Raw genomic sequence first — 27043 nt, forward strand, 5'->3', positions numbered from 1 at the left:
TGATCTTATTTGCTAGTAGTATAGCGAATGATATTTGTAGAATTGATGTTGATCAACGTACAAATAGTTAAGCTTTCATATATATATAAATATATATATATATATATATATATATATATATATATAAATTCTTCAGGAGTTTGGGGATCGGGTGGAGTTTTTATCAAAATGAAATACATGATGTTAGATCACATACAGGAGAGCATTGGTATTATGTTGTGACGTTCTAATTCGCTTTATAAAGCCAAGTAAGACAATTTATATTCCGCGTATCAAGAGGATAAGGGTTAAGCCCTTGGTATTTGCTTTAGGCAAACATATGTTGCTTTTAAGCTAGATTTTAAAAGGATGTGTTTCGAGGTTGGATGAGTACCTATGAAACTATATAAAGGAAATTGTGAAATAATCTAGTAAAGTTGATTTCAGAGGAGACTACCTTTTCTAGAAAGAATGATGTCTTAAGTAGGATTATATTTTGTTTTATTGTGTATGTCATACGTGTTTTATTTTCATTAATTATTTCGGATTTGGTATGTGGTTTAGTTGGGGACACAAGTGTGTGATCAATCAACTACTATTTTTAATAACATGGAGTAATAGCGTTATTTACGCTAGGATTGTGAGCATAAGGTCATAGGATTAGGTAGATACACATAAATCTAGCCAATCTATTGGATATGGACATGCGTCATTATGGTATGCTATTTGGGATGGGATAGTTAAACCATCAATACGAGTCAAATAATCTAGAACAATTAGTTTGATATACTTTATGCTAGGTATGGATTCGTATCTTTTTACAACGCCGTGATAATGGGGGTTATTAATGTTTCGGTATTCGTGAGGATGTGGTAAATAAAGTCCACAGTAACGCCACGACGGTTTATTGGAGGTGTCGGATTTGCAGAACATCTTCTTGAAAATTTCAAAAGTTGTTCCCAAGTCGAAAAGAGGATTTAGTACTGGTATAGGTACTTATTAAAATGATGCCAAGTAAGGATAGTAGACTGAATAAATCTTTATTAGTCCATTCTTAATCAAATTTTATTCATAAGGGTGTGTCATTTGGAGGCGTTGCCGGTGTTGCACTTGGAGGAGGAACCAAAGTCTCTACACTGTATAAATAATATGGAATTTTTTTTTTTAAGATCATATTTTGCAACAATTAGTTGTTGCTAGGAAATTGATGACTTATTTGGAGGATGGAAAGGTTCCATATTCTTTTGAAGTTAGACAAGAAGTCTAATTGACAATTACTTTTGTTAAAGAAGCAGGATGTGTCAGAGACAAGATGGTGAAAACAATCACCTATAATAAGGAAGAGGTGCACAGTGTGTGTGGAAAAGTTATAGCTAGATAACTTTTGATGAATAGAATTACCAGTTGATTTTCTTTATTGGTAGGTGTATCACAAATCAGTGGTGCATGGATTAAGTTACAGAGTTAGTTTTTAAAGATGTTCCAATTTAAATAATGGGTGCAGATGACAGCTGGTGATACCAGACTAACGGTACTTTCTGTAGACAAATTGGAAAGAGGATGCAAGGACTGAAGTACACAACACTTAATTCTTTATTCATCCAGGTGGAAATATGATGCTTCACGATATGAAGCAGATGTTTGGAGGACAGGCAGGAGGAGGGACAAAGTGATTTTGTCTCCAATTCTAATATTTATTAGATAATCAAGATGGACCATCAGAGATCACTAGATCCTTGCATCCCTTTCCTATACTGAAGTGGAAATGACAGCATTTTTCACGGATTTAATTAAGGAATTTCTGATTTTACACAAGGGTCAGGATTCTGGTTGGGATATTGTTTGACTGATAAATTAAATCAGCTTCATTTTGTCTATTTTGAACTAGAAAGATATCAGTTTATACGAATAGAACGGATCACGAGACGGCTTAGATGGATAGAAGTGGTGATTTACACTTTGCATTAAGTTTCGTCTGGTGGAAGTAATAGGGAAGAGGATGCTCCTAACACCCAATATGGTAATTAAACCTTCGGGTAGTTATTAAGAAATCAGTTGAATTTATAGCATGTGTAATAATAACACTTTCTTTTACTACGGTAATTACGAAGGTCAACTTAGAGTATTGGAACTGACCCTAGAGGAGGTAGAACCTTACTTAGATAGAGCTTAGGGTACTGAAGGAGGATTAGTAGTTTATATAAATGATTTTCGGGAGGTCAGAGTGACTGAAATGTAAAATTCAAAATTTTACGGTGCACTCAAATGGTTATAAGTTACATCAAGACATCCAATGTTAGTTTTGGTGAGCCGGTATGAATAGGGACATGTACATAACTGTCTCTAAGTGAAACACTTGTTAGAAAAGTGGAAAAAATTGATAACTAGATATCATTGGAGATTTTTGCCACTTCCTATATCAAAATGGGAGTAGGACCAATCAGGAATGGATGGTTGGTAGAAATTCTCGACATTGATTGGAATTATAATTCCTTATGGATTAAGAGTGATGGATTGAGCAAGTTCGCTTGTGGACATTCATTCTAGTAGTGTTCACTTAGAGCTTCATATCAGTTCTACATTGCATTGATAATGGAGTATGTTATAGCATGAGGATATCCATTGTCGCGATTTTGGAGCAGCAACTTTGCTTCATATCTCTAGATGGGGGATTTGTTTCAGAATTTATATTTGATCATGGAGGATATACTTTGGACATATATCCTAGGTTTTCATGGATAATTGGAAGTGTTTATTTCGCTTTTTAGATTTTTGTCCGTCTAGTGTGACAACGTTTAATAAGACCTTGATTTCATTTAAGGATACATCGGAGAGACATACTCTTCTTTGTAATGGATTTTGCACGGTTTGGAGGCGGTAGTAGGATTTTGTAAATAGTTGAACTCGTGCACTAGAGTTTTCTATCAAGAAACGGTTGATTGGGATGTCTTCTATATAGGAAGCAGTATGCGTTTTAGTGGAAGGTCCGTTTTTATGTATGAAATTAACTTTTCACGGATTGTGTTTATTAATTAAGGCAGTAGCCTATAAATTAGCGTTACCAACTTGATAGCACTGGATGCATAGGAATTTTGTGTGTATATCCTATGGAACTTAGAGGAATAGAGATCGTTACCCTTAACTAAATAATGGGTAAGATTGGGTCATTATTAAATACAACCTCAGAGTTATACATTTGTAATGTTTCTTTAATATAGGAATCTTAGATATTGCTGGGTGCATTAGAATTCGAGGGAGCCCATACACAGAGGCTGAGTCCACACGAGAACATAAATGAATTTTTAAAAGAAAATAATTCAGAGTTTCGTGAATTCCGAGGACATAATTCATTTTGTTAGGGAGGAAGAATGTAATACCCCTACTTTTCAAAAGCATATAAAAAAAGGGATTTAATTATTTATTTTATTGTATTTTAGGTGCTTACGTGGCTATATGTTTATGAGGCTTCATATTATATGTTTAAGTGAATTAATTGTTTAATTGTAAGTGTGTGGTTAAGTGGTTTAATTAAATTAATTGTTGTATGAAATTATTTGTTAAAAGATGATGTGCTTGTTTAAATGTAATTTTATTTGCTAGATTAAATGTGTATTTTATTTTATTTTTTAGTTTAAAAGGATGGATTTGGATAGTAGTAATGGACCAATAATTAGGTCACATGGACTACTTGAATGGGTGTTGATTACGGGTACGGATATTTACCCATATATGGATGGTTTTTTTTATGTATAATTGAGTATATACGTATATAAGGATAAGTATTATTATTATTATTAATTATTTATTATTAATACTAATAATAAACTAGGGGTATTAATTATTTATTATTATTAATTATTTATTATTAATAGTTTAGCTCACTAATAATACTAGTACCATTAGTGGTGTATAACGTGTTGTCATTTATTTGACCCCTATGTGATAGGTGGCATGTTTCATTTACCTTATGTGTACTGTGTGCTTAGTACGAAGGTATTATTTAATTTATGCAATTTAATTTTGCGAGTATGTGCTATGTGAGTAGCTGGTTGTACTATTTCATTTTCCTGCACTTATGTTGGGGTTTTGTGACCTTATTTGTCGGGATTTTCATGAGTGAGCTACATGGTAGACTTCTGTTTTAAGGACTTAGTTGTCCATGATAGGGATTTTGATCCAACATTTGGCTTCCGTTTGTGACCTTAGGATAGGTCTGCTTCTGGACAGTGTTTTTCGGTTCCGTAGAGTCCGATCCATTGGCTTGAGGGTAAAGACTTGTCAGGCTTTAGATTCATGACCAGAGGTTGTTAATAAAGGTGTTTTACAATGTAGGAGCTGCTAGCTCTACTTGCACTGAGGATTTAAGGCCTTAAGCGTAACGGTGCCTATGATATTGTTGTCAGAGTTTTGGGATTAGTTACCCCAACTCTCACAAGATGCTTGGTTCCCGTAGTGCTTTTGGTAATGATCTTTTCCGACATTGATGTTATTCGTATCGATAATTTTTTTCGGGTTGACCTGGTTGGGGCATGTTATAAACTAGTGCCTCATACTGTCATGCTACCGTGCGAAGTTGTGCGTTATGGGCGAGTGCTAGTTATCGTCGATGCTACCTTACTGATGAGTAAGTGTGGGCGGGCACTAGGCACTGTCATTGCTACCACACATTTGAGTACGTCGTGGATAGGTTCTGGTTGTTGTTCGTACTACCATATCGCTCTCTTCTTTTGTCGTCATTCGACGTTCATTATCTTGGGATTCTCTCGGTGGTTGACATGGAGTTGACATGCCGATTCGTTTAAGGAGTTGTCTTTCGGTTTGTGGTTTCGCGTTCCTTCAGTTGGATTTTAAGGCTTCTGGAGTTGTCCTTTAGTTTTTTAAGATCCTTTCCTCGGTGTGACCTTATGTTCAGTCCTTGTTCGTTTTTCCTCGGGATGTTCCTAAATTTGGGGACGAAATTTCTTTAAAGAGGGTAGGTTGTAATGACCCAGTCATTTTCCTTCCTTTCCTATTTCTAAAATTTTATGGATAAATTTTTTTCATTGAATTTTCTTTTCTGAGTTCGGTTACTTATCACTTAGTGTCGTCTCGAGTGCTCGGAAATGGTTTCCAAGACTCTTTCCCATGGATTGACAAGTTCCTCTAAGGACCGAGCATTTCCACATTTTCATTTTTTGACACTATTCACTTTTCGTCCTTTTCCTATTTGTCACTTTGTTGGCAACACCTCACTTTCCGTGTTCGGAGTTGAGTGTTGACTTCACGAGTTTTCACTCCAGTTGATTTTCTCGAAACGCGTAGCTTTACTTTTGGAGAAAACATCACCAATTGTTTCTTTCTCCCGTTAGGGCGTAAATGAAAGGATTCTTTATAAACATTGATATTTCTTGGGGTGTTTTTCATAAATATCTTTTGGAGATATTTTGATTAGGGGTTTTTTTTAAAATATCTTTAGCAAGATATTTTCATTCTGGGCAGTTTTGCAGTTATCCCTTTTTGTAGGGGTCGTTGTGTAATTAACGAAAGTTATTGCAAAATGTGTCCTTTTGAGCCTGGATCCTCGTACGGGATTTATTTTCACTTTTTGTCGAGTCGTGTTCTCTTAGAATTTTCTTTGGGTCGTTTTCCCCAATTTTAGGGATTTCGGCCCCAATTGTCGCCGAACTTATTCGGGGCATATCTTCCTGCACGGGAGTCGGTTTTCAATGCCGTTTCTTCCGTCGTTCATTTTTTTCATTTCGGTTCTTTTTCGTTCACGGTGTTTTACCGTTTGAGCGCGTCTACGCGAATTCCACTTTTTCGGACCCGACGGGGCACTTTTAGGGTTTTACTATAAATAGGTGGTTATAAAAAAAATTAAAACATTTACTCCCTTCTTCTTTGGCCGGCCAGCAGTAGCCATGGCAGGCCAAGGGGCTGCCACCTTCTTTTATTCTTTTCCACCTTCTTCCCTCCTGTAAAATGTCATAGTGCATTAGCGTTTATCGCAGGCCTTGGCGAGGCGCACCTTTCCCCCTTATTAGAAACCATTTTCGACCATTTTTGAGTTCGGGTTTGGATTTTCATGGTGCCTCAAAGGTTAAAGTTTCTTCCCTCATTGTCCCTGACATAACCTAAGAGTATCGTCGGATTTGGAGCACTTTTCTTTCGGTGTGGATTTGAAATTTCATCTCAAATTGAGGTAGGGGATGTTTTAGGCCTTTATAAATGTTATATTGAATGTATTTCATGCTTATACAACTAGTATGCATGCCTAGGTATTTTATTTAGAATTTAATTTAACTATTTTCTTTGTATAAGATTTAATTCTCATGGTTGTATATAGCTTGGAATTAAATTGTGGCATGCTATTAAATTAAGCCTTGATATGTTCATTAATATATATTAAATTAGGAGGATTTGAATAAGTATTGCAACTTTTATTTAATCTTTCACTTGTATGAAAATTTAATTCACGTGGTTGTAACTAGCATGGAATCAATTTGTAATGTAATATTAAATTAGGCCTTAGTATGTTCTTTAACATATGTGAACTTGAGAATATTTGGAGTTGGTTTAAAATCTAGAGAAAATTAATTAATTAGGTTAATTAATTTCATTTTAAGTGTTTTACTCATTTAATTGGATTTTTGACTTGATATTGTTGATGAGCTTGGCATGTACTATCATATACATTAAATTGAGAATAATTGAATAAGTTTTGAGACTTTTATTTAATTATTTTCCTTGTATGAAATTTAATTCACATGGTTGTACCTAGCTTGGAATGAACTTACAGTGTGATATTAAATTAGGCCTTAATATGTTCATTAACATATATGAAAATGAGAATATTTGAATGAGTGTGGAGAACTTTATTTAATTATTTTCTTGTATAAAGTTTAATTTACCTAGTTATGAGTTTGATAGAAAAAACTTGTAAAGTGTTATTAAACTAGGTCATGCCATGACCTTCGACTTGTAATAGTTTTAGAATATTTGGAGTTAAAATGTAATCTTGAGAATTTAGTTATTTAATTTAATTAAATTCCATTATATGCTTCCATTGAAGTAGTTAGGTATTGAAGTTATTTTCGTGCTTAACTTGTAAATTTGGAACTTGTTGTATGATTACATTATAGTATTCCATGAGTAGAAGTTATAGTTTAACTTGCTTATATACACATTATATATTTGACATGTCGTATGCCATTGTAGCTTGAAGACATAGGCTGAATATTGAGTGTTTTACTTGACTTGTTTATGCATGGTAGTTGACTAATATATTGTGTATATGTATTATGCCTTGATTCATGACTTGATGATTTTAGGAAAGCTTACATGGACATTGTAATATGTTACGGCTAGGGCATGGCTCTAGTACAGGGGATGAGAGCTCCCCCTACAACATATAGTGCGCACTGGGTTGTTCCCTGAGGGCTAGTAACTCTAAAACACCAATATATGGTTTGATTCAGGGTTTAGTGCGCACTGGGTGGTTCCTTGAGGGCTAGTAACCTGAGATCTGCTTGCTTGGTCATTGAGACCATATATTCTTGTCTTTCCGCCACTACTTGATTTCGCATTCAATTCCAAGTTGTGTAATATGGATTGATTTATAGCTTGCGATGTAGTATTTGACATTTCAATTAGGTGTAGTATACATGTGCTTAGTATACTTGCATACCTTGCTTTTCAATACAAGTTAATAGTACTAAATTGTCTTAACTTGTTGTTTCTGTAATTTAGATGTCAAGTTGTTAACTTTGATAATCTATGCTTTGATGCGTTGTATTAGAAGTTCTATTGTTAGTTAAAATTGCATTGAAATTGTAATTTGTATTTAATTGTTCAATGTAGCCTAGGGTGATTCCTTAGACTCATTTGAAACATAGACGTTAGATGGCATAAACCATTTCATTTGTTTTACGCATTTTAGGTTCCAAGTTGATAAGTTTGATTACCTATGTCTTGTTGTGTTGCACTATATACTCCTATGTTGTTAAATTGCATAAATGATGTGGTTTATGCAAGAAATGCTCTAAGGTAGTTTAGAATGCTCTCTGAGTCTCACCTTTGACATAGACGCTAGGTGGCATGACCGTATGAATGGATTTGTATCAACTTCATAAGTTTGTAAAGCGTTTGGTCTATGCATGCTCATCTTCTACGAGTAGCTTTACGTTCCTCACCCACGTTCGAGATTCTCAGATACAGGAATCAAGGTTCGAGATTCTCATTATGCTTGGATGATTTGTAAACTTGAAGGTTTCAATTCTTGTAAAGGTTGGCTTGAAATACCACTTGTAGCCTTATATGTCAAAATGTGTATATTTAATTCTAAACATGTAATGTGTATATTTCGATGCCCCTTTTTGTTCTCAGTTGCAGCAGTAGTGGGCTGACAGCAACAGTAGCTGTCATGGCCCTTCGTCGGGCCGCCACGACATCATTTCTTCTTTTGGGCTTTTCTCCCTTGTCCGGACTTCGAATGGGGTGATTCTTTTTTTGAATCTCATTATTTTTTTGTCGTCTATCTAACGGTATACTCAGTTGCACCCGGATATTTTTGGATAATTACCAGTTTACCCTTTTAGCTTTATTTTTTCATTTTTCTCTATTTTGCCGTTTCTTCTTCGTCTGGATTCCGAATCATGTGATTCTTGAGTCCATCTTGATTATTTTTTGCTATCTTTCAAGTGGTGTGCTTGTTAGCACCTGATTTTATATTTTCAAAAATGACCATTTTGCCCTTGGGGCTAAATTTGTCCGGTTTTCTTTTAATCCGCTTCCGCTATTTCTTTTGAGTTTCATGACTTCATGGGAGGTCGCGGATGTGTCTTAGGAATGATGTACATTCCTAGGGCCATTTTTTCCATGTGTCTTTTTCTGATCATTCGATTCCGCATTGTTCTCGTTGAGATCCGTGGCCTCATGGAAGGTCACTCTGGCTTCTTAGAGTTGCATTACATCTCCCGAGTCTTGTTTTCTGTTTTTGCTTCTGCATTCGGATCCGTTATCGGGTCATACTTCGGTTCATCACAGGACACATTGGCTTGAAAAATCAGGGCCGTCATACAAATTCGTAGTTACAAAAGTTGGTGGAGTTCGGGCGCTGGGGAATTAGACAACTTACTGCCACCAGGGTCTTCGACCGATTCAAGCTTATCTTCGATCGATTGAATCGATCGAAGATAACGTGGCAAAGATATTTTTGACAACTGGAAACCTTATCCACTGAGCTGGCACTGCCTTCTTTCGATCAATTATAGATATCTTCGATCGATCATAGCTTCTTTCGATCGATTGAAACTTGAACAGTGCAGTTTTTTTTTTTTTTTGACTTTTTCTAAATTTTCTTCTTGACTCCAAAAAGGAGCTAAAAGACTCCAAAAAGGAGCTAAAAGACTCTTTTTAGCCTATTTGAACCTTTTTAACCTAAAATAGACCAAAACACAAATTAGAACTAAAACGGGAAAGTAAGATAGATGAATAGACTAAAATACCCTAGCTTAGGTGCTAAAATGTATCACATTTGAGCACTTATCATCCGAAATCTTTGAGTTATTGCTTGATGTATAGAGTTTGGGCACAGCTATTTCCAGTGGCAACATATTCAGCCTCAGTTGTTGATAGGGCAACGGAATTTTGTTTCTTCTATGACCAAGATACTAAAGAGTGACCTAAGAGATGAAAAGTTCCACTTGTGCTTTTTGATCCATTCTACACCCTACAAAATCTGCATCTGAGTAACTGGTAAGTTTAAAAGAGGTGTGTGTGTAGGAAACCATAGTCCGTAACGGATTGTACCGCATAAATATTTGAATATGTGTTTAACAACATGGAGATAAGACTCTTTTGGATAGGATTGAAATCTAGCACATAAGTAGACGCTAAACATAATATCAGACCTACTTGCAATTAGATAAAAAAGACTCCCTATCATTCCTCTGTATTTATTAATATCAACATTTTTTTACTTTCTCATCCTTATCTAATTTTAAGGATGGGTTCATGAGAGTTTTGGCATGTTTGGCGTCCTCCAAGCCATATTTCTTTAGCAAATCTTTGACATATTTAGACTGGCAAATGAAGACGTCATTAAGTGTTTATCGAATTTGCAGTCCTAAGAAGAATTTTAGTTCACCCATTATACTTATTTCAAATTCATTTTGCATAATGGAAGCAAATTCTTTGCACAAATTTTGATTTGTTGATCCAAAAATGATATCATCAACGTAAACTTACACAATCAATAAATAGCCTTCAATGGTTTTTGTGAAGAGAGTATTGTCAATCTTACCTCTCATAAATCCGTTTTAGAGCATAAAACCACTTAATCTTTCAAACCATGCCCTATGGACTTCTTTTAGATTATATAGGGATTTTAACAGTTTGTATACGTGATTTGGATGATCATAGTCTTCAAATTTAGGTGGTTGTTCCACAAATACTTCTTTGTCAATGAACCCATTTAAGAATGCACTTTTGACATCCATATTTGATATAGCTTAAAATTCTGGTTGGATGCAAATGTGAGCAACATTCTGATTGCCTCAAGTCTTGCCACATGAACAAAGGTTTCATCATAGTCAATACCTTCTTCTTGGATATATCCTTGAGCTACAAGTTTGGTTTTATTTCTGACAATGGTTCCACATTCATCTTTCTTGCTTCTGAACACCCATTTGGTGCCGATGATGGTTTTGTTTGTCAATCGTGGAACTAAATTCCAGACTTTATTTCTTTCGATTTGATTGAGTTCTTCTTGCATAACCAATAGCCATAACTCATCATTTTCAGCTTCATGTATAACTTTGGGTTCAAGTTGGGATACAAATGCCACATAGTTACATATGTTTCTAATTTGTGACCTTGTACTGACCCTTTTAGATGGATCACCAATAATTTGATCTATAGGATGATTGTGTACGAACTTCCATTCTTTAGGAAGGATGGTTTTTTGAGTAGGAGATTCATGTGAGACGTTTTTCTGAGGATCATCAATAGAAGACTCAGTTAATTTGAGTTTATCGATGTTTTTCTCAATATTAACCTCATCCTCATCATCTAAGGTGACCTGCGTAGGTAGTAGAGGAGATTCATAAAAAATAACATGAATTAATTCAACTACTACTAATGTTCTTTTATTGAAAACTCTGTATGTATTGCTTCTGGTTGAGTAACTAAGGAATATGCCTTCATCCAATTTGGATTCAAACTTCCCTAGGTTATCTTTATCATTTAAAATGAAGCATTTGCACCCAAAAACCTTAAAATACCCAATGTTGGACTTTCTTTTGTTCCATATTTCATATGGGGTTTTATGAATGAGTTTTCTAATGATGACACGATTCATAACATAGAACGTAGCGCTGACGGCTTCAGCCCATAGAGAAATGGGTAAGTTGTGCTCATGTAACATGGTTTTAGCCATTTCTTGAAGAGATCTATTCTTTCTCTCCACCACTCCAATCTGCTGAGGTGTTTTAGGAGCAGAAAGATTATGGCTATAACCATTTGAATCACAAAATCTTTCAACGTCTTGGTTTTCAAACTTTCTACCTCTTTCACTACGGATCTTCTTAATGTTACACTCTTTTTCGTTTTCAACTCTCTTACAGAAATTTAAAAAAATTGAGTGAGCCTCATTTTTATGTGTAAGAAAGAAAACCCACATGTATCTAGAGTAGTCGTCAACAATGACAAAAGCAAAGAATTTGTTACCAAGGCTTGCAGTTCTTTTTGGATCGAACAAGTCCATGTGTAAAGTTCTAGTGGTCTGGAGGTGGTGACATCCTTTTTACTCTTAAAGGAAGATTTGATTTGTTTGCTGATAAGTGTCGAATATTGCATAATCAAGTGCCCTTAATTGCATTGTTTAGTTTATTTAGTATGTTAACGAAGTATGTTTTATACAATTTTGTATTTAATTGTCATTTTCAGAGCTTATTGCCAAAATAGTGAAAAAATGGGATATTAATGGCTTTTTATGGACAAACGAATTGGCGAGCGACGGAACCCAACAAAATGGACCTAGAGCCTAAAGATTGTACTCAGCTTAAGAATGAAGTCAGGCCCAAGAAGCTGAGCAAGAAAGAAAAGTCAAACATGAAGGCCTCAGCCATGCGTCCGGACGCACTCTCCTAGTGCAAATCTTGCATCCAGATGCCCTTCACAACTCAAGATCAACAATTGAAGAAATTAAAATTCCAGTAGCCTCGTAAATTTGCATCCGGAAGCCCGATGCCATAACCTTGCAATGCCAGCGCCTTGCGCACGCACCAAGGAAGACCTGGACACTCAGCGTCTAGACGCACTTCCTGGCATCTGGATACAATTCTCCAAATTTGAAATTCAAAAGAAATTTCAGTTACTTTTCTCTCTCCCCTTCACTTGAATGGATGAGTTTAATGGCTTTTTGAACTGATTTTGCCAAAAAGAGGTTTTATACACTTGTATAGGGATCATGTAATATCATATATCAATATAGTTCAGAATTCGAAAGTTCTAAATAGAGAAAGTGGGAAATAGCTAGGGTTCTTGAGTGTTCTTAGCTTGGGGCTTCCATGGAGTCAAAGGTGGAGTCTTCCTCTTCAACCATCGGAGTTCCTACCACCATTAGGATGAGCTAAATCCCCTTCTAAGGGATTGAGGTAGCCTCGATTAAGTAATTATATAATTTTGTAATGTAATTTGGGGAAAACTCTTGTGTGTGACGAGTTTCATGAATAACTATGTGATGTATTATTCAATTTGTGTTTTGTATATATATATATATATATATATATATATAGAGAGAGAGAGAGAGAGAGAGAGAGGTATATACACCATGTAACTCTTGTCTTAGAAAGTATGATTGTATATTTATACACTTAATATCTTCATATGTCGCCCGTTTGTGTAAGAACCCTTTTTTCTCTCTAGAAAGGCGATTTACATATTAGGGTTTGCATGCTATCTTGGTGGCCGGGCTTTTAACAATCATGATGGAGGAGGGCCAACCCTCCTCCAGTATTCCGCTAGCGGGATCTCCGTGCCGGTCTACAGCCCCATCCACCTCTTGGTGCAGTTTGTTCAAAGAGCCTGCATCAAAATTCAAAAACTTGACTTATCATAGTGATGTACGTGGAAAGAAAATCTCGATTCAGGATGAAGATGTTGCTGAAGAAATCAAATACTGGTCCTCATCAGTGGTTGGTTATGTGATGGGGAAAAAGCCTTACTATCACCGTTTCAAATCATTTGTTAAAAAACATTGGTTTAAGAATTTCACGTTGATTTATTTGAAAGATGGATTCTTTTTGGTTTGGTTCCATGATGAATCTGATTTGTAGCAAGTTCTGTCTCGTATCCATACTTTCGAGGAAAGACCAATCATACTACTCAAACGCTGGAGCAAAAATGTCAATCTAGTTAAAGAAGTATTGGAGTCGGTTCCTATTTGGTTAAAGATATATGATCTGCCAGTGCATTATAGGAAAACTCAAATTGTCTCTATGATTTGTTCTACATTTGCAAAACCCATATATATGGACAATACTGAAGCTAATAAGGATAAAGGTCTATATTTACGAGTCATGGTTGAAGTAGATGTGAAAGAACAGTTACCCGATTCTTTGGTGGTGGACATTCATGGTGTTGATTGTGATCTTACTTTTGAATATGACTGGAAGCCACATATTTGTACTATTTGTCAAAGAGTGGATCATGTTTCAGATAGGTGTCCTCAAAAGGTTCTACAGCCCAAGCCAACGAAGAAGAATCTGGTTGAGAAATGGCTGGTAAAACAAAAGGGACAATTGGTGATTAGGGATGCTGATGAGGTGTTTGACGAAAGGGCTGTTGGACAAGATAAAGTTACTTCTGTTAATAGGAACACAGTTACATCTGTTGTCCCGATTCAAACCTCAAATGCTTTCCAAGTTCTCCAGAATGTAGTGTTACAGAATGAAGAAGTTGAGGAGGGTCCTTCACAGACAGTGGAGGAGATGTTAGAAGATGAAATTGTTAATGTGGAGAGTACTAAAAAAGAGAAAGCTCATTCTGAAGTGGATATGTTAGCTGATGATACTGTTATTGTGGAGAATACTCAAAAACAGAAAGTTAATTCATTGAAGGGAATTGAAACTGAAGTGCAAGCTGTTCAAAAAATTTCAACAGAAAATTTTCAAGTTGAGCCTAGGATGACTCAATCTAAAGGTTCAAGGAGTTCCAGAAGTAACAAGTACAGGGGTACAAGTGAAGAATCGTACTACTGTAATTAAAGGTATTCAAGAAGATTCAAGGGCAGATTTTGAAGTGAGTGGGGTTGCACCTTTCACCAAAGAATCCAAGAAAGTATCTTCCTCTTCCAAAACATCTAAAAGCCAGCAGAAGCTCCAGGTTAAGAAGAATAATATAAATCTGTCAGTAGCACAAAGAGTGACTAGGAGTCAAGGGGGAGCTCCCCCTCTGCACCCTTCTTAATGATCACATCTTAGAATGTGAGGGGCTTGAATAAGCCCAAAAGGTAAAGAGAGGTTAGACAGTGGATCAAATCAAATGACTCTCATTTTGTCAGTTTACAAGAAACAAGAGTTAGAAGATCTAAGTTTGATGTTATTGCAAGAAAAATAAATAGAAGATGGAGTTGGATGCATAACTATGATTCTCATGATTTGGGTAGAATTTGGATTGGTTGGGATCCGCTGTTATTTACAGTGACTAAGGTCAATGAGATGGATCAGTCTATTCGGCTTAAGGTTCATATTATTCAAACTGATAAGCTTGTTTTTTGTACACCTGTATATGCCTCAAATGCTATAGCTGGAAGAAAAAGACTTTGGAATCACTTAATTTCTCAATCTACAATTGTGAATGGTCCGTGGTTGGTAGTTGGGGATTGGAATGCCACTCGATTCTACTCAGATAAACAAGGAGGAAGAAGAGTTCCACAAAAACTACTAGATGAATTTAATGAATGTCTTCAAAATGCTGGACTGATGGAATTATTTGCTTCAAATGAGGATTGGACATGGTGTAACAAACAAGGTAGGGACAGAAAGATTATGGCTAAGCTGGATAGGGTATTCACAAATGGTGCCTGGCTGCAGTTATTCACAGGTATAAAAATTTCTTACTCAGCTTCATCATCCTCGGATCACTGTGGTGTTGTAATAAATATATTTAGGCAGTTTGCAAGTGGCCCAAAGCCCTTCAAAATGTTGAAATTTTGGTGCTTACATGAGGGCATTACTGAGGTAATAAATAAAGCCTGGACTGAACCTACTTATGGTACCCTAATTCACATTCTTCTTAAAAAAACTTAGAACAGTTAAGGCTGCTGTCAGATTATGGAACAAAAACTATTTTGGGGATATAGAAGAGAGGGTTTTAAGCACTAAACAGAAATTGGATGATATTCAACTCACACTTCTTGATAATCCTACAGAAGATATGTTTGCAAAGGAGATTCAAGCTAAGGATGAATATAATGATGCTTTGTCTTCTCAAGAGATTCTATATGCACAAAAGTCAAAAATTCAGTGGTTTAAGGAAACTGATAAATGTTCTGCTTTTTTTTACTCAAAGATGAAACAACATCATCAATTCAATGCAATAACTTCTGTGGAGAGAGAGAGAGAATGGCCAGGTTACAGCAGATACAGAGGAAATCAAAAAGATATTTGTTGATTACTATAAGGGTCTGTTTCAAGAGATTGCAGCTGAGACTACCTTTGAAATCAAATCTCGATATATACTTTCTTCAGAAGATAAAATGATTCTAGATTCTCCTATCTCCAATGAAGAGATAAGGTAGTTGTGATGAATTTTAAACCTGATAAAGCTCCTGGCCCTGACGGATTTCCAGCAAGATTTTATCAGACTTTTTGGTTTATAATCGAACCTGAAGTGTGTGCTGCAGTCCATCATTTCTTCAAAGATGGTTATATTCCAATTGGAGTAAGTAGTTTTTTCTTAACCTTGGTTCCTAAAGTTGGGAATGCAATTAAACCAAAGGAGTTTAGACCTATTGCTTTATGTAATCTCATCTATAAAATCATCTCAAAAGTTCCAGCTGCTAGACTTTCTCTGTTGCTTCTTAGCTTAGTTGGTTTGGAACAAAGTGTTTTCATTAAGGGCAGGAAAATCTAAGATGCGGTTATCATGGGGCATGAAATGGTAAATGATTTTAATTCTAAATTTCCATCTATGGCATTGAAAGCTGATGTGTTTAAGGCATTTGATTCAGTTAATTGGAACTTCCTTCTGAAGATTCTTTCAAGCTCTGGTTTTAGTGAAAATTGGCTGAATTGGATCTCTAATTTCTTGAGTTCAACTAGATAATCTATCTTACTTAATGGTTCACCAACAGGCTTTATTCAACCCTCAAAGGGCTTAAAGCAAGGCTGCCCTCTTTCTCCTCTTCTTTTTACCTTGGTAGCAGACCAATTTACCCAACTCATTAATGCATCAGTTCTATCTGGAAGACTTACCTTAACCAGAACTGCCCAAAAAGCAAATTCATTATGCTGTCACACATTTTTTGCAGATGATTTGTTGATAACCTGTAAAGCTTCAATCTTTAATGCTCGAATTCTTCAAGAGGTTTTTCAAAAATTTGGTGATACTTCAAGTCTCCACATTAATTACCAAAAGAGTAGTGTGATTTTCTCCAAATGTGTTAGAAGGAAAAATGAAATTCTGAATCTGCTACAGTGCAAAGAGGAGTCTCTTCCTTTAAAATATTTGGGGGTTCCTCTATGTTCTTCTGGTTTGAAAAGGTCTCATTACTCTGCTCTTATAGATAAAGTTACTAAGAAGCTTATTGAATAGAGTACAAGATTGAACTGATAAAATCTGTTATTACACCAATTTGTTTGTACTGGTGTAGTGTATTTCTTCTTCCAGTTGCGGTCATCAATCAAATTCATGTAGAGATTTTGTATGGCGAAGTAGGGAGAATCTGAAAAAAAAAAATGCATCTTCTTAGCTGGAATGTGATGTGTAGATCAAAAGCTGAAGGTGGGTTAGCTATTAGAAGGCTGCAGGACCTGCAAGTTGCTGCTCATTGTGTCTTAGCTTGGGATTTCTTATTGAGTAAAGACAGACTATGGGTTTCTTGGTTTCAAAACAGATATGTTCCTAGATCCACATAAAAGAATGTAGTTACAAAGGCCTCTCATTCAAATATTTAAAAAAATCTGATTGGTGTTAGAGAAATAATGCTGCATAATGTTCAATTTTCTATTGGCACCGGCAAAAATTCAAGGTTTTGACAGATCTATGGTGTGAAGGAGAAACACTGCTACAGAAGTTTAGGCATAGATTGGTTAGAAGATTGGGTTTTACTTGGTCTTCCCCATTATCCAGTCTAATTATTGAAGGAGGTTGGAATTTTGGTCTACTTCAAGCTGACATTTTTAGGCCAATTAAAGAATATTTACAAACTTTGTTTATACATCCCAGACCAGATAAGTTGTTGTGGGATGGAGGTGATTTTACTTTCAAAAGAGCTTGGAAAGGATGTAGAACACATTATCCAGAGGTTATGTGGTCCACTCTCTGTTGGGGAAAAGCCAGGCCTAGATGGTCAATTCATGGAGTGTTTTTATTCTATGATAAATTGCCTACAATATTCAATCTGCCGAAAAGGAAGGTGCAACTGGCACCTAGATGTTTTACTTGTTTACAACAAGTTGATACTAGAGATCATATTTTTGTTCAATGCCCATTTGCTATGAAATTCTGGGACTGGTTGAAAGATGCACTTGGTTGGAATGTGGATTTCAATTCCATGTTGTTAGTTGAAGAATTGTTGACATGGTTCTTATTACAGTCCAGTAAATTGATTAAAACTTTGCTTGTTGCTGGCTTTTGGAGCATTTGGCAAGAGAGAAACCGAAGGCTACATGGTCACAGCTCTTGCTTAACTACAGATGTAGCTAGGAAAACTTTGTTTGAGGTTCTTGATTTATATAATGTCTCTCTTAGAGACATTATATAATTTCTTTTTCTTTTATGTTATTTTATTTTCTTATCTTTTTATTTACTTGGAAGGTGTCCTCTTCTATTTTATTTTTCCCAGTAATGTTCTGAGGGTATGCCCTCTGTGCACCTGTAAATATTTATTTTTATTTATACACAAACCAATTATGAAAAAAAAAAAAAAAAAAGGATTTATATTCATAAAATGGGATTATTGGCATGTTAAACATGAATTTAGATAGATTATGCCAAGGGAAGATTGACCATGCTACACCCTTAGAGTAATGTAGTTAGGTAGATGGTCCATGCCAACCAAAGACAGTCTATGCCAGAGGATTGATTTCATGTGCTAAACTTGTAATGTTAAGATTTTGATAGGCCGTGCCTAGGGAAGATGGCTCATACCACACCCTAGTTTAGGTGGATGAGCCATGCCAACCGCAGATGGGTTATGCTTAGTCTTAAATTACATGATTTTATGGACAATTGTTGTAGTTATTTTATATTTCTACACTTTACACATCACACAGAATTGTATCCCTAAGTTACTTACAAGTATGTATGATTACGAGGTCGTAGTGAACTCAATTCCCTAGCCTCCCTTTTATTGTTCTTTAAACTCAATTTAGTTTATTTTAATCTTTATGCAAACGACAAACAAACAAATCAACCATCTTTTATGACATTAACAAGCATGAAATTAATCTTTTAAACTTGATTACCATAAGCTTCGCAATCTTCAAGGATCGATACCCCTATTTAACCACTTTCTTAGGAACTTGTGTTATAGCTAGTGCAGTTTTATTATTGAGCACGCATAAGCACGCATCTATTTTTTGGCGTCGTTGCCGGGGATTGCAATCGGCTTTGTGATAAAAAATTTCAAAGATTAAATTCTGTTTGTTCGTAAATATAGTTCTGTATATATATTTTTCTGTTTTTAATTTGTTTGCCAAGTATTTTAAGTGCAGATTGACGCGTAGGGGCTGCTTTGAAGTCACTTTTTAAGTGCTGAAAAATTTTGGAACATTCGTGGATTCGCACCCCTTTGTAAGTGTTTCAAAGTTGATATTTGCTGCACTTAATTATTTGGTATTTTTGGCTTTGTATGGATGCATGTTAGTGGATGTTGGGTTGTAGATCATTGACATTGCCAATTGTTGAAAATTAAGTTGATATAGTTTCATTAGAAAGGACTCTTAGAAAATAGAAAAGAAACCTTAGGGACCCCACCATTTTAAGAGAACTTGAAAGTGAAATTGACAACATGGATGATAATGTGAAAAATGTTAGAGACAATGTTAAGGCTGAAATTCCTACAGTCAACAATGTGGAAATTGTTAATGAAAATATAGCACCCATGAATCTTAGAGATCATTTTATCCCATTGATAAGTACTTAAATGTTGCACATTTTAGCACCTAAGGTAGGGTATTTTAGTCACTTCATCTATCTTGCTTTCCTGTTTTAGTTCTAATTCGTGTTTTTGCCTATTTCAGGTTAATAAGGTTCAAACAGGCTAAAAACTGTCTTTTAAGGCCTTTCTGGAGTCAAGCAGAAAATACGGAAGAAGTTCAGAAAATTGCCCTGGAGCATTCACGATTGATCGCAGGACACATCATCGTTCATAGCCACGTCAGCAATTGGAAAGGGCTACCAAGTCATCGTTCGTTCAATTCACGATTGATCATAAGGACGTAGGATCATTCGTAATGCCAAGTTAGCACTAACTGAGCAGATAAGACAACTAGTTGTCGAGATAAGACTGTCACGTCAACTACGATCTAAAGCAGATAAACACGACCAATCGCATAATCCCATGAACGATTTGGATTGGCCTGGCAGTGAGCTAACGTACAAGAGAAAATTTTATAATAAGAAAGAAAAATGATGAAGAAAAAAATCATACTACTACTATCTAATAATAAAAAGGCTATCAAAAAAAAAAAAAAAAAAAAAACAAGAGAATTAAATATTTGGATTAAAATAAAAAGGTAAAAGGTTATTGGAAGAAAAAGATTATAATTGTGATTTGTTCCTTTTGCACTCAGCAAGAAAAAAAAAAAAAAATTGGATGATTGATTATGTTTATATTGAATGTTTAGTTTTGGATGTTACAAATAACAATAATGAATTGGAGTAGTAGTTTTTCATCACCGGTATAAGTTTTTATTACTGGATTATCATGACCTTGGATCTTCAAAGAGATAGAGTTTTGAGATATCTGTTTTATTTCCTTTTTTTCCGGTAGTTATGCTGAGATATCTTAATTTTGATAGGCTTGGTGCTTAGAGAGAGATGAATATGTGAAAGGGAGAGAAACGATTAAGATCTTTCTCTCTTTTTAATGTTTTTTTTCCTTTAATTTAATAGGAAACTAAAGTCCCTTTTCACAATCTTTTACAACTTCCACCTTTATTTATTTTAAATTACAGTTGAAATCTAAGTCACACTGAGTGAGTGCGGGAATGAGAGCTCCTGCATCAAAGTCTCAAAATTTTGAGATCTGTATGGTTTAAATAAAATTATATTAGGTCATGACATATATATTTTACATATTTTTATTTATTTAAATCCATATACAAATATATTTATGATTATTTATTCTATTAATGATATATGTAATAAATGAGCTAACTTTTCTTATTAATAGATGCCTGATTTATTTGTACTATTTTCTAATTGGGAAGTTTTTTAGGAGTATATTTTGAAACATTTATGATTAATATATATATATATATATATGCTAGTATAGTAACGCTATACAGCTGGGGCACACTCGCTCCCAAATCGCAAATTCACGTACGAGCTTGAGAGCATGGCCTCTTCGGACAAATTGTGTGACTATGGTAAAAATAAGATAGTGTAGGGCGCCCTTTTAATAGCCTTGCACTTATATTTTATATTGGAATTGATATAGGATAGCGATAATTTATGTACGAGAGATGATATTCGTACTTCACTTTTTTACGTTTTCACTCCATTCTTAGAAGAAATCACTTTTTTACATTTGCACTCCATTCTTAGAAGAAATGACAATTCTAACCCTAATTTTACAAGTAAATGTTTATAACTTTTTCAAATAACACTCAAATTTCTCTCTTTACCTCTAGTCTTATATATTTTAGGTCTATTTTGACAAGACAAATATATATATATATATATATATATATATATCTAACAAAAAATATCTCTAATGAATAAATTATCTCTTTTGAGGGTAGAAAAATCCAAAAAAAAAATATCTTTATTGAAGAAATTATCTCTTTTGTCAAGATCAAAAATGATAAAGAAAAAGGAGGATTCGAATAAAATTATCTCTTTTAATAAGACGAAAAAAATCAAAAAGGCCTTACAAGTTCGTACGAGGGAGAATATTGTTACAAGTGGGATTTGTCCCATATCGGATTCGGATGAGAAATGTAATGGGTACGTATAAATGGATTGGGTATTAACTACATCTAATAGTTTAACCTTTTAGGTGAAACACCCTACCGGTTACAATAAGATTTTTCTAAATTTATTTACTTTTATAATACTCTAAATCTTTTTCAATCCAAAAATTAATAAGGAAAGCTTATGGCTTTTGAACCATGGCAATTAAATATATATATATATATATATATATATTGTTTTAGAGGTTTATTGAACTTATCACAAAGCTAAGCTTTTGAAATCTTAACACTTAGTAAAACTATGCAGTAAAAACACCAAAAAGGAATAATACACTTTATTCAATTATCTATGGAAGTCTATATAACACTAGTTCTTATTTTTCCTTTCATTTATATTTTTATATATGGAGGCTCACACTAAAACTAGAAATTCAATAATGACCATCCAATGCTTTCTACCTTCTTGTCTTAATATCTTACTCACGAGTTGAGGGATGATAAGCAATAGGAATCACACACAAATCCCTTTCCCTGGTAATTACTGAACCAAATATCTCAGTCATGTTTACATCTTCTGGCTTCTGCCCCTTAGGAAGTTTCCAGTCAAAGTGATACAATAAATTAGCAAGTGGAAGCTCAACATTAGTTATCATGAACGATATGCAAGGACATATTCTCCTACCAGCACCAAATGGTGTAAATTGGAAATGAGTCCCCTTGTAATCAACCGACATGTCAATGACTCTCTCTGGATGAAAGCTCTCTGGATCACTCCAATTTTCAGGATCTCTACAAATTGCCCATACATTGACAATGACTTTGATTTTCGCAGGTATCTCATATCCATTGATTTCACATCTCTCTCTACTCTCTCTCGGAATTAATAAAGGGTTAAGAGGGTGTAACCTCAGAGTTTCTTTGATAACTAACTTCAAGTAACTCAATTCATGGATGTCATATTCATTTACAATATCTCCTTTTTTTACTTAAAACCTGTCTCACCTCAGCTTATGCCTTTTCCATAACTTTTGGGTTTTTTAGCAATTCTGACATTACCCAGATTACAGTTGAGGATGATGTTTCAATCCCTCCAATGAATATGTCCTGAAAGAGTATTGAAATTGAGTTAGAATTAAGAGTAGAGAATACTGTACAAGTAAATATTTGTGGAAGTTGATTCATTGATAGAATTAGAAAAAAGTAACTGTACTAACCATGAGAACTGACTTGAGTATTGTCATAGTTAAGGGGATATTAAGGTTACCCCTGAACTTTTAAAAGTACATCTATCAGGTCTTCACAATCAACTTCACCATCTCTAGCTTTATGTTCATCAATAATGTTAGTAAATATCTCATCAATTTTTTGATGAATCTTCTCAGCTCTAGGTATCTGCCCACTTATCAAACCAAGTATTTTAACTGAAGGAAAGAGATCAGCAACATTGAAACCTCCTGCTACCTCCATAGTATCCCTGATAAGTGATAAGAATTCTTCTTTCCCATGGAATTTCTTACCAACGACCACCTTAGAAACAATGTTGTATGTCATGGAGAAAAGCTTTTCAGTGACATTGATGAGAGATCCAGCTGTATTATGGGTCGAAATAGATTTGATCAAATTCGAGGCCTCTTCTTCCCTGATGGGTCGAAATGATTGGACACGCTTGGCGCTTAAAAGCCTCCAGTATGCAAACTTTTCGAAGTTGTCTCCAGTGATCCCCATAAGGCGCGAAGCCAATGTCATTCCCAGCTATGATATTCATAGCAAAAACAAAAGGTCTGTTAGCAAAGATGATGTCATGTGTTTTCATCACCTCTTTGGCAAATTCTATTGAAGTAATCACAACAATAGGAAGTTCTCCGAGTCGCTGGTGCATCAAAGGTCCATATTTCATGGCCAAATCTCTTAAGCAGTGATGGGGTAGAGATCCGACAAATTGATGAATGTTACCTATTAGAGTTAGTTTCCATGGCCTAGGAGGCAGTTTTGGAGAAGAACTGATCTTGGTTTTCAATACCATGAACATAAACAGTAGGAATGTGAACAGAACTGGGAAGGACAGGATTGGGAACTCCATCATCACTTCTCCAGATTTATGCTTGCTTGCTATGGCATATATAAGGTGATTTAATTTAGTAGTTTGACAAATAATCATATAGTTTGGATAACATAAAATATAAAGCTTTGAATCTTATTTCAATTTGGATTGATTCTTTGTTGTCAATTAGAACTGAAACCTCATAATTTCATCAAACAAGCCCAAGCCAAACAATCCCTAAATCCCTAATACATCAATTGGTATAAATAGATATGTGTATGAACGGCTAGGCTTCTAAGTTTTTCGGTTGATAAATCAGAAAACATCCCAACTTGCATTTGGAGAGGGAAGGGCAATTAGAGCATCTGACCTCACTTAAATTTATGTTTAATATTAGCCCCCATTGACAATTTCTGGATTTGTCCTTGCCCTTACGATATGCAAATACAATATATAACTCCCGGTAAGTTCTTAAAAGTTCCTAATCTTTATTTTTTATTGCGAACAAGGACCTATTGTCAGTAGAGCAATTACAAGACTAAAGTGTCCTTACGTATTTGAACAAAAAAATAAAATAAAAAAAAAAAAACAAAATAGATGTAAAAAGATTAAAGTATTCTAACCAAAAGAGAAAAAAAAAATGGTGTTTATATGAAAAATGGTATAAGGGTATTCTGGGGAGACCAAACGAGTAGTTTAATAGTATTGTTTCCAAACAGTTGGTTTGAGAAGGCGTCATTTAATTATTTCGCTTTAGTGGCGTCAAGTGGGAGCAGGGCTTGGCTGCCTAATAAGCATCCCCGATAAAACACATAACTATTTCACAGTGAAAAGCAACCCCTCCATATTCATGTTAGCAAGAAAACAAGGTGCATGAATCGCATTGCAAGTTTTCTAATTACATGTAATATAAAAATTCTTTCTAAACGATCATGAAATGTTATATGAAAATTAGGGTGAAATTGGGGAAGAGAATTATTTCTTAAGCTCCATGAATTGTTATGACAAAAACTAGCAAACCACAAACATAATCAAGAGTTGATAGAAACTCCTACCACAAAAAACACGTCCTAAGATATAAGATATAACGCTATTTAAGCATATAACCTACATCCACAGTCGGCATTAGCAAACTCTATTGTTGTTTACTTGAGAGTGAACCTTATTATATATTACCGAGTACTTTCTTTCCTCATAATAATAATATAAAAAAAAAATACTTACGTATGTCCAGAGAGAGAGAGACACACACACACACAGAGATCAGTTGTGGATAGACCTCTAATGAGTTACAGCTCTAGTTCCCACGTATCTTCAGTGTAGAGTTGAACGAGAAACAATAAAAGGGAAGCAGAGAACAAAGCCTGTGTGAATTAGAGAGAAATTGATCACTGTATTTATAGAGAAACTTTAAAGGTAAAGAAATGATTAATATCTTAAGTTTGATCTATATGCAAGGCGGATTCAGAAATTGTCAATGGAGTGGGCTAAAATTAAATATAAATTTAATAACACAATTTTTTAAACAAATTTTTTTATTAGGACTTATTTGGCTTAGACCTTTTCTTTGTTAGTATTGTGACTTAATTGACTTAGAATTGTTTACTACTATTAAAATTTTTTTTTTTTTTTACTAGGTTAAAATTACACACAGTAATAATATTTTTTCTTTTTTGGGTGGGCTGGAGCCCAGCCCAGCCCTACCCTAAATACACACGGCAAATTTTATCCACCCATCAAATTGACCGGCATTAGAACAATAAATTTGTCTTACAAACCCCCAAAAATAAAAACATAATATTATATTTACTATATGATATAATAATAATGTACCATATAACTTTTCTTTGTTTTAAAAAAGCAAAGTTACTTTAAAAGTTTCAAAGTCTTCTTTGATCGTGAAGCTAAACCTACAGAAAACCTCAAATGTCAAGCTGGGAAGAATAAAAAAAAAAAAAAAAAAAAAAAAAAAAAAAAAGGATAGCTTCCTACCAGGCTACCATCTCACTTTTCTTTGCTTTTATAGTTCCTGTTGGATCCTTTTAATTTATTTATTTACATATCTATGTCATTTTTTTTTTGACTAAATAAACATATAAAATAAAATAACAACTAAAATAATTGAAGATATTATTCTATACATCATATGACATATTAACAAACCAATGACTTATCAGACAAACTCGAGTCTAGACCATAATTTGAAATATATATAAAAATGGTGTATTTAAATTAAAAAAATATTAATATTCAAGTTCAGATTGAACTGGAATTGTTGACAACTCAACCCAAGTCTAACCCTAATTAAATTCAGATTGAGAATTTTCAATCTAATAAGTCTAACCCTAATTGTAAATATGATTATTCAAGTTTATACAAAATCGAGCTAGGACTCAAGTTGGGTTTGAGTTGGCCTACTCAAGTTACATCCCCTACAGCAAAAGGTCAATCATTAATTTTTTTAATATTAAAAAATTATTCATGAATGTGGTTCATTATTGGTTATATATATTCATGCATTGAGTTTTTGATATGTTAACATGAGATAAAATATTGTCCTGAATTACATTATAAGTGAATTATGCGTAAATGAGTTTTTTTATACGCAGAAGATTGATCAGCTTTTATATAACTTGGCTTGGTCGATCCGTAAATGAGTTTTTTAATACGCAGAAGATTGATCAGTTTTTATATAACTTGAATTGGTCTGGAGTTGGTTATAAAAAGTTTGACAACTAATCTTTAGAGATGAAGTGGTATGTCTCAATTGTAAGAATAGTTGACTTTAAATAATGTATAATAGAGCGTGGAATACATAAAAAGATAATGTCATAACTCATAAGATCACCAAACTACTATCATTTTACTATCATTGATTTTTATCTGACTAAATGCTTTAATCTTTTTAATCTCAAGAGATTTAATGAACTCAGATTTTGCATTAAGCTTTTTTTTTTTTTTTTCCAGTTTATTGATAAAGAAGAAAAAACTGTACAAGGGACAGCAGCCTAAGGAGCAAAGCCTAGGCCCGCAACCCAGGCACCAAAACACAGGCCACACAAACAGAGCTTGAACACAAAAGCTTTGCAGGATTTTGTGCTCGGATTTGACATGGTAAGGTTGTTCTATAATAATTTGAAGGTCACATATTCAAAATGAAAAATAATGAGATACATGTACATGGGGTTATGTATATCGGACCCTCCCAAACGTTAGAATATTCACAGCCTTGCGGAAGGCTAGTCCTTATAACATAGAAAATTTATTCATTTCAAATTGTTTCATAAAAGAATTCAGTTATCATAATTTTAAATTTAACACTCAAAGAATTTAAGATGTAAGTGCAACTTTGGTGAGGCAACGAATATTTATTATGATAGAACAACTATTTAATTTTTTTAATATATATTCAGACTGTAAGTGCAATAAAATAATGATAATTTTTGTAACTAATACTAAAATAGAATAGACCATAAACTACTCAGCAATCAATCACTTGACAAAATTCAGAACTCTCTGTATCAAGCATAGGATAAGATTATTTTCAATTAATCTACATTAACAATTCTCCAAATCCATTTGAATTCAATGATCAATAAGAAGAGCTTATGGATTTTGTATGATGGATACTTTTTGCTTTGGATTATTATTATTATTTTTTATTTTGTGGTGTTTAAAC

At 34.4% G+C, this 27043-nt stretch overlaps 1 pseudogene; it reads right to left on the reverse strand.

Moving 5' to 3' along the window:
* Positions 1 to 21779: 21779 nt before the first annotated feature.
* On the reverse strand, positions 21780 to 23403 carry LOC132313823 (cytochrome P450 71D10-like; annotated as a pseudogene).
* Positions 23404 to 27043: the final 3640 nt, after the last annotated feature.

Source organism: Cornus florida, unplaced genomic scaffold (assembly GCF_030987335.1).
Source record: "Cornus florida cultivar Cherokee Brave unplaced genomic scaffold, ASM3098733v1 CherokeeBrave_3.0.0_Hap2_Chr06, whole genome shotgun sequence".
Taxonomy (NCBI): domain Eukaryota; kingdom Viridiplantae; phylum Streptophyta; class Magnoliopsida; order Cornales; family Cornaceae; genus Cornus; species Cornus florida.